The sequence below is a fragment of the Strix aluco genome, chromosome 8 (genome assembly GCF_031877795.1).
Source record: "Strix aluco isolate bStrAlu1 chromosome 8, bStrAlu1.hap1, whole genome shotgun sequence".
NCBI classification, from domain to species: Eukaryota; Metazoa; Chordata; class Aves; order Strigiformes; family Strigidae; genus Strix; species Strix aluco.
This window is the reverse complement of record NC_133938.1, coordinates 24269645-24276600: the sequence shown is the minus strand read 5'-3', so window position 1 is coordinate 24276600 and position 6956 is coordinate 24269645.

Below are 6956 nucleotides of genomic sequence, written 5' to 3'. Positions count from 1 at the left end.
GAGGGCGGCACCGCCGGGCCGGGCCGGAGCACCGGCCGCTCCCAGCTCAGCCCCCGGCGGCCGCGGCGCCTCCCTTTCAAACCCGCCCGCCTCCGCTCCGCCCGCCGCCGGCAACGGCCGCCGGCGGGGCGCGGCCGACAGGAGCCATTCGCCGGCGCTGCCGAGCCCCGGCCGCTGCGGCGAGAGCCGTGAGCGCCGGCGCGGCGCGTCCCGGAGGAGCTGCCCGGGACCGTCGCAAGGTTGTTGGGTCACCGGGACCCGGCGTGCCGCGGCTCCGGCAGAACGGAGCGTGCGGCCCGGCCCCGGCAGCTCTCCCGCCTCCCCGAGACCCGCTAGGGCGGCGGGGCGCACCCCGCGGGCGGGACCCCCCGCTTCGCCAACACTGCGGCTGATACGTGTGTTATTTTGAAGAACATGAACAGAACCAAACGTCGTTCAGACGTCGAAATTTCAGCCCGGAATTAGGTTCCTGCTGTAAGCTGTAAGCCAAAACGTAGTTCAGACCTTACCGGGGTGTCTTACAGCACTTCAGCCTGTAATTACAACGGCCTGCACTTCTGATAAAAGCAACAGATGCTCATAGTCTTGTGGAGAAGGAGGAACGTTCGCATCTGTGTTTATATTTAAGAAGAGTCCTGTGGCACACCTGATCACAGCAGCCCACTCTTTTGTGTAATGTATAATTTGACACCTGCATGTGCTCTCCAGGGAACAGCTTTGTCTCAAAAACCCATTCTAGGAGACTAAAACATAAAGTAAGCTCTGAGCAACCTCCATCTGCAGATCAGTTTCCTCTTTACAGAGTGTTGCGTAAGAAAACTCTATGACACTGTCTTCCCACAAACAAGCATTTCTTCACACAGTAAGAAGATGAATTTGTAAGATTTTGCATACAGAATGATGCTGAGCCCCTGAAATCTTGTTGCTGCTTGTGAAAGTAATTGCTGACCCTCGGTCAGGATAACAACATTAAAAGAGTATTTTTCATGGAACACATACCTGAATACAGACATCGTAAGTGATTTGTGTGGCTAACTATTCCAAAATGTTAACCACTGTCCTGTAGCATGATCCTAGAGAAAAAAAAAAAACAAAAAAACACAACCAAGAAGAGTAGTAGTAAAGAGTAAAAAGCATAAAAATTGAGTGCCTGGAAGAGAAATGCTTTTTCTGTCCTACAACTTCCAGGGCATAAAAGGTATTTATAGACAGTTCTCCAGCAGAAAGGACTACAAGGGTAGTTCTGACTCCATTATCAGCTTCAAAACAAAAGCTTTCCTCCAAAACTCTCAAATGTCAAGTAATCACTGGCTCTGAAAGAAGCTGTTTAACTAAAGTTAATATGAAGACATCTTTGAGAGAAGGTCTAGGTGTTTGGCCTTGACCTAGGAATTCCCCCCTTGAGAACACCTCTTCAGTCTGCTCAAAAACATTTCTGAAAGTCTTCTAACAGACTGCAACAGCCTACAATATATCATACAAGGTATTTCTCCAAGTAATGTATTCATCAGCTCGCTGGTAAAAGAAAAGGAAGGTGAAAGGTTCTCAGCACCTAAAAGGAGAGAATTACCATGTAGTTGGTATCAAGTTATATCAAGACACTCCTTTCTTTTAAGGCTAAAGAACCAATTCTAAAGTTTTATTAAAATCAGATATTTCTGGTTGATGGAAGAGATGACCATATTTAACTGGAAAGGCTTATGTATTAAGATATAGGAAGAAAAAGAGGGTTGTATGCCATATCAATTACCTGTTGAAACCTTGATAAACACAACTGATTACCCACTATACAATACCTTAAAGAAAATCTGAACTAACTGACACTTAATCAGAGAAAAAATAAATCAACAACCTTCATAAGTTATTAAAGTCTATACATTAGTGTATGCTTTTGAGTAGTCTCCCACACAAGCAAGTTCTCTGTGCAACTGCTCAGGAAGTTGTGAGTTATATACTGAGAGCACCAACAGGTGGTTACAGCCCTGACCAGTCTCACCTGGGTCCTCCCCCACACCCTGCCCAGGGGACCCATTTAAGCTCAGCTCGGAGTCTTCACTCTGCATTTAAGTTTTATAGCTCGGCTGGCTGGCTGGCTGGCTGGCTGGCTGGCTGGCTGGCTGGCTGGCTGGCTGGCATGTTCTCTCTGCACTCTGACTTGGAGGTTGATTTCCTAGCTTGGTCTCACACCTGTTTTTTCACTGTAGATGTGCCTGATAGTGGTTGCTGGCTTGGCTCCTGTGCTGTGTTCCCAGCCTGACCTTAGCCCTGCCTTGCTGCAGTGGGTGCCTGCACTCCTTAATCAGGTACTGTGGGGGGGCCCTTGCTGGTGAGGCCCCTGTCTTGCTGTTGTGGTTCCTGCTCCTGGGGAGGGAGCTGGGCCTTGCTGTGCCCTGCCATCCTGAGCTAACTGCTAAAACAGAGAAAAGGGTGCTTGCCCCATGGCTTTAGGAGGTTTGATTCAAATACAATCCTTATCTTAAAAAGTTCAACTAACTCTATTTAGGAGCTATATTTAGGTTGTGGAACTGTGTGACTTGAAAAAGTCTTCTGTATTGAGTATAACCTTCTTGATCAGAAAGAGTCAAAGTCAAAAGTGTCAGAAGCATAGATTTCTAAATATATTTAGAATCTTTAATCAAAAGATTCTCAAAATAGCAGAGGAGTTCTTCAAAGAATGATAAACACTGGGTAATATAACAATCCTGTGTTGTCATTGATGTAGAGCTTCTGCAAGTTTAAAGCACTAGAGTTTTATTTTAGGAAAAATTCATAAATTTTTAAAGAGGTTGGATGTTACTCAAGTAGGTACAAAAGCTCAAAGATTCAAGAAAAATCAGTGGGTTTTAAAATATCACAGTTACATGAGCATAAAACAAATAATTCAAAAGCTGTTTGCTCTCCCAAAGAATATAAGATTTCAGTCACAAAGTTGGAGGAGTTAATAGGGAACTTCCTGTACGGGCAGGTGAAGACCAGGTCTCTGGGATTTTTAAATCCTCCTGAGCACCAGTGTAGGTATCCTTGTTGGAGGCAGTACTGATGTGACCGGTGTTCATCCCCTTGGCCTACTTGTTTTCTGCAGCACCATTTCCCTGCTGGGCACTTGTATTTCTGACCTGTAGCTCTTCTTCCTGAGAGTAGTGGCATCAGAAAAACATTGAAACATTTCCTAGGTTTGGCTTTAGATGGATTACTCTTCTGATCTGACATAAGGTCTGGGCTACAGCCTGTACCCAGATCAGTTCTTCCAGCAGCAGACAATTGTAAGCACTCTGTTGTTGTCATGGAAGAGGTTCATTTGGATGTCTGAAACTAAATTAAACTAAAAAGTGAGCTCAGTAGTGCTAAATGCAATGTGGGTAAGTAAACTCTATAATCATGACACTTCTCACGCTGCTTTAAGTGGTGAAGTCTTAGTGTGGTGAAGTCTTAGTCCTCCAAATGTGTTTGTACGTGCCGAGTACAAACCCACATGAGCAGTCTCTCTGATTACCATCCAAAGGATTGCTGCCTTCATGTGGCACAGCTATTTAAAGCTGTGCTGTAAATAAAGCTCAGGTAACAGTCCCAATCCAATGAGGTGTTCTGTGCCCTCCAAAATGCTGATGCATCACAGGAAAAGTCAGAACACAGCTGAAGCATACCCAGCTTGACCTCCACTGACAATATTAAATTGTGATTTCTTAATTTGTAAACTATATTTAGGTGTATTAGAGCAGTAATCTGTCTGAATTAAGGCATAATACCTTCTTAATGCTAAATCAGTCCAGTGCTAGAAGAGATGAATACCAGCAAGGAGGAAAAAAACCCCCCAAACCTGAATCTACTGTAGCTTGTTATTACATGATAGTAAAATTCAAAAGTGTGTTTGTTTTGAAGAATTATCTTATAATGATAGTTTAGAACAGAGCTAATTACATCTGTATAATGGAGCAAGTATTCATTTTACCCTAAAACAAGAAAAAAACACTGAACTTTGTTGCCTTTTAAATATTGATTGCCTTTGTGTCATTTAATTACATCCTCCTGTGTGTGTCCTGAAGATTGCTCCTTCAGGTGACATAAAATTTCTGAATGTAGCAGAACTGGATTTGGTCTCAACATTTAAAAATTACTCAACTTCACTGCAGTCCCTGGAGTTAAATGACTCTTGGCTCATGCAGTAGACTATTTTCATAATTTTAAGATTATTGCAAAGTGTTTACTTTCTCACAGAAAAAGAACTATGGTATCTGGAGCAGACACTGAATCATGCAATTCAGCTGAGTTATCTTTAAGTCTATTAATAAAATACATCGTCTGCTTCTAGCCTCTAAGGTTTTGTGGTATTTATAGCACTTTCTCTAAGTGGATAGTATTGATGTAATTTAAACATTTATTGTACATGTATTGATATATATACTAATTAAAAGCTCTTGTTTTAGTAAGTTAAATGCATATATTTTTGTGATGTTTTTGATGTTCTTATATTAATCAGTGTTGTTATCAGAAAGCCTCATAATACTCAATGTAAATAATGTGTTACAGAGTTTTTTTAAAAGAAAAATCTTATTTTAGATGCATATCTTGGGCAAAGATGTTTTTTGACTTGGCTGTCTTTTGTGGCTATGCAGTTCCTTCAAGCAAGGTAAAAATTGGAGTGCAAGATGATGGACTAATCAAAACTCCTTTTTAACAAACAAGGAGTCTATAAACAATACAGTCCCAAAACCTTGGTAGTGCTAGGTTCCAAATAATAGGAAAAGACTTATTTTCTTGTTAGAGATGTAAATGAGGCAGAGCTCTGGAATTGCATTTGTGGTCACTGTCTCGGCTGTCACTGCAGTAGGTTAATTAGGCCTAAATAGTGTCTGTGTCTCTCAACAAGGGCAATGGCTTCCTCAGATGTGTAACTAATAGTTTATCAACATCGGCAAAATATCTGAGACTCTTATCTACTTTTCTTATTGGTATCAGCCAGTCATGCTAAAGTCAAAGCATTTAAATCTTTTGTGTGTCTGTATGCTACTTACTCCATTTTCAGGGAGACCAGTGTAAATCTGGAATCGCTCAATGCAAAATGAGTTTCACTGTTGTGTCATATCGTGGATAAACAGTTGGACCAAGGAAATAGAACCTGTACTTTTAACCTTCTGCCATGCATGCAAGTCAAAGCAGAATATTTGTAAATGTGAATTCTCTAACCACCAAGCTCTACTTCTGCCTCTTTTCTGTGGCCTACTTTTCCTACGCAACTCCTAACAGTATGACACATACTATATAAATTATAACTACACAGTGCGCATTTACAAAAGCCAAACTTGCCAAAACTAGCTTTTTTTCCTTCTTGCTTCAGGAAGAACAAGAGCATCTCTTCCTCTTTCACCTTGAATTTCAGACTACTGACACAAACTTTTCACACTTGTTAATGACAACTACAGATCTTTTAGAAAAAATGTCAGTATTCCATTGAGGTTCTCTTGTCTTGATCTTTTATTTATGCCACTTCTTACTTTAGTCAACCATCCCCCATCAGACACTACTTTCAATCCACTCTGCAAATATATTATACCAGTCCCCAAACTTGTAAAGTAATAGTTATATTTAATGGATAAAAAAATATTTTAAGTTAATTTATTCACTCTGAAGTGGTTACCAAAATGTGGTGTCTGTCATTATGCTGCTAGGAAAAATATTAGCACTCAATGCCTACAGGTTCCTGTGAGTGCTTGCATATAGCTTTATTGATCACTTGGAAATGATTAACTGATGTTGATGTGTGCTAAATGACATTAACACACAGTATAGGGTAAAACTGCCTGAGGTCAATGTAAATGTATGCTTCAGGTATTTGCTGTTAACTTTTGAGTGGTTCTAGTTCATACATGTTGTTAGTATACAAGTACAGTATTTAGTATGATCTTTATCATATTAGAAAATAACTGTACTTTATCAAGACCTCAGACAATGACAGTGCTGGATGTTAGAAACCTAGTGATATGCAATAAGAGCTTAAGGCAGCGCTGTTTCATTCCCACTTAGGTCATTTTTCTATGTATTGTATTCAATAACTAGTACAGAGAGTTATTACCTGCATGTTCAGATTAGTGATAAAAGAGAATGTTGCACTCGCTGTACTTCAATAAAGATGTAAGGATGATGGTATGAGTAGAAAAACAGAATCAGAGGCCATACTAAGCAGTATTACATCACTGGGATGCAGTGACCTCAGCAACATTCACTTTCCTTATTCCAGAAAGGAGTAAAGGATGTTCAGACTCTGCCTATTCCAATACACAACGTTAGCTGTACTAACAAAGTAACGTTTATATTTGGACCTGTCTTGTTTAACACACTTATCAGTTGGGTGGAGGCAGCAGAGTGTACACTCTCATCAACTTTCCAGATGACCCCAAACAGTAAGGGGCCACCTGGAGTGCTTGGGGGTAGGGCTGCCATTCAGAAGTGGCTGGAGGAATGGGGTGACGGACCTTGTGGAAGTCAGAAAAGACAAACGTGAAGTACAGCATGTAGGAAGGAACAGCCCCTTTCAGTGATACAGGCCAGGGAGCAGCTCTGCTGAGAAGGACCTGGGAGTATTGGCAGAGAGCAAAGGGAGCAGGGGCCAGCACTCTGTCCTGGTAGTAAACAATGCCAGCAGCATCCTGGGCTGTATTAACAAAAGCATGGCCAGCAGATGGAGAGAGGTGATTATCCCCTTCTACTCTGCACAAGCTAGACTGTATTTAGACACTCTGTTCCAGTTCTGGGCTCCCCAACACCTAAAAGACATGGATAAAGTGGAGAGTTCAGCAGAGGGCCACCAAGATGTCTGGGGGCTGGAGCACTTGCTTTGTGAGGAGAGGCTGAGGAAACTGAGCTTGCTCAACTGGAAGAAAAGAAGGCTTTGTGGGGACCTAAAAGGAGGCCTCCACTTTCCTGGTGCCTATAGAGAGTTTATAAAGAAGATAGGGTCA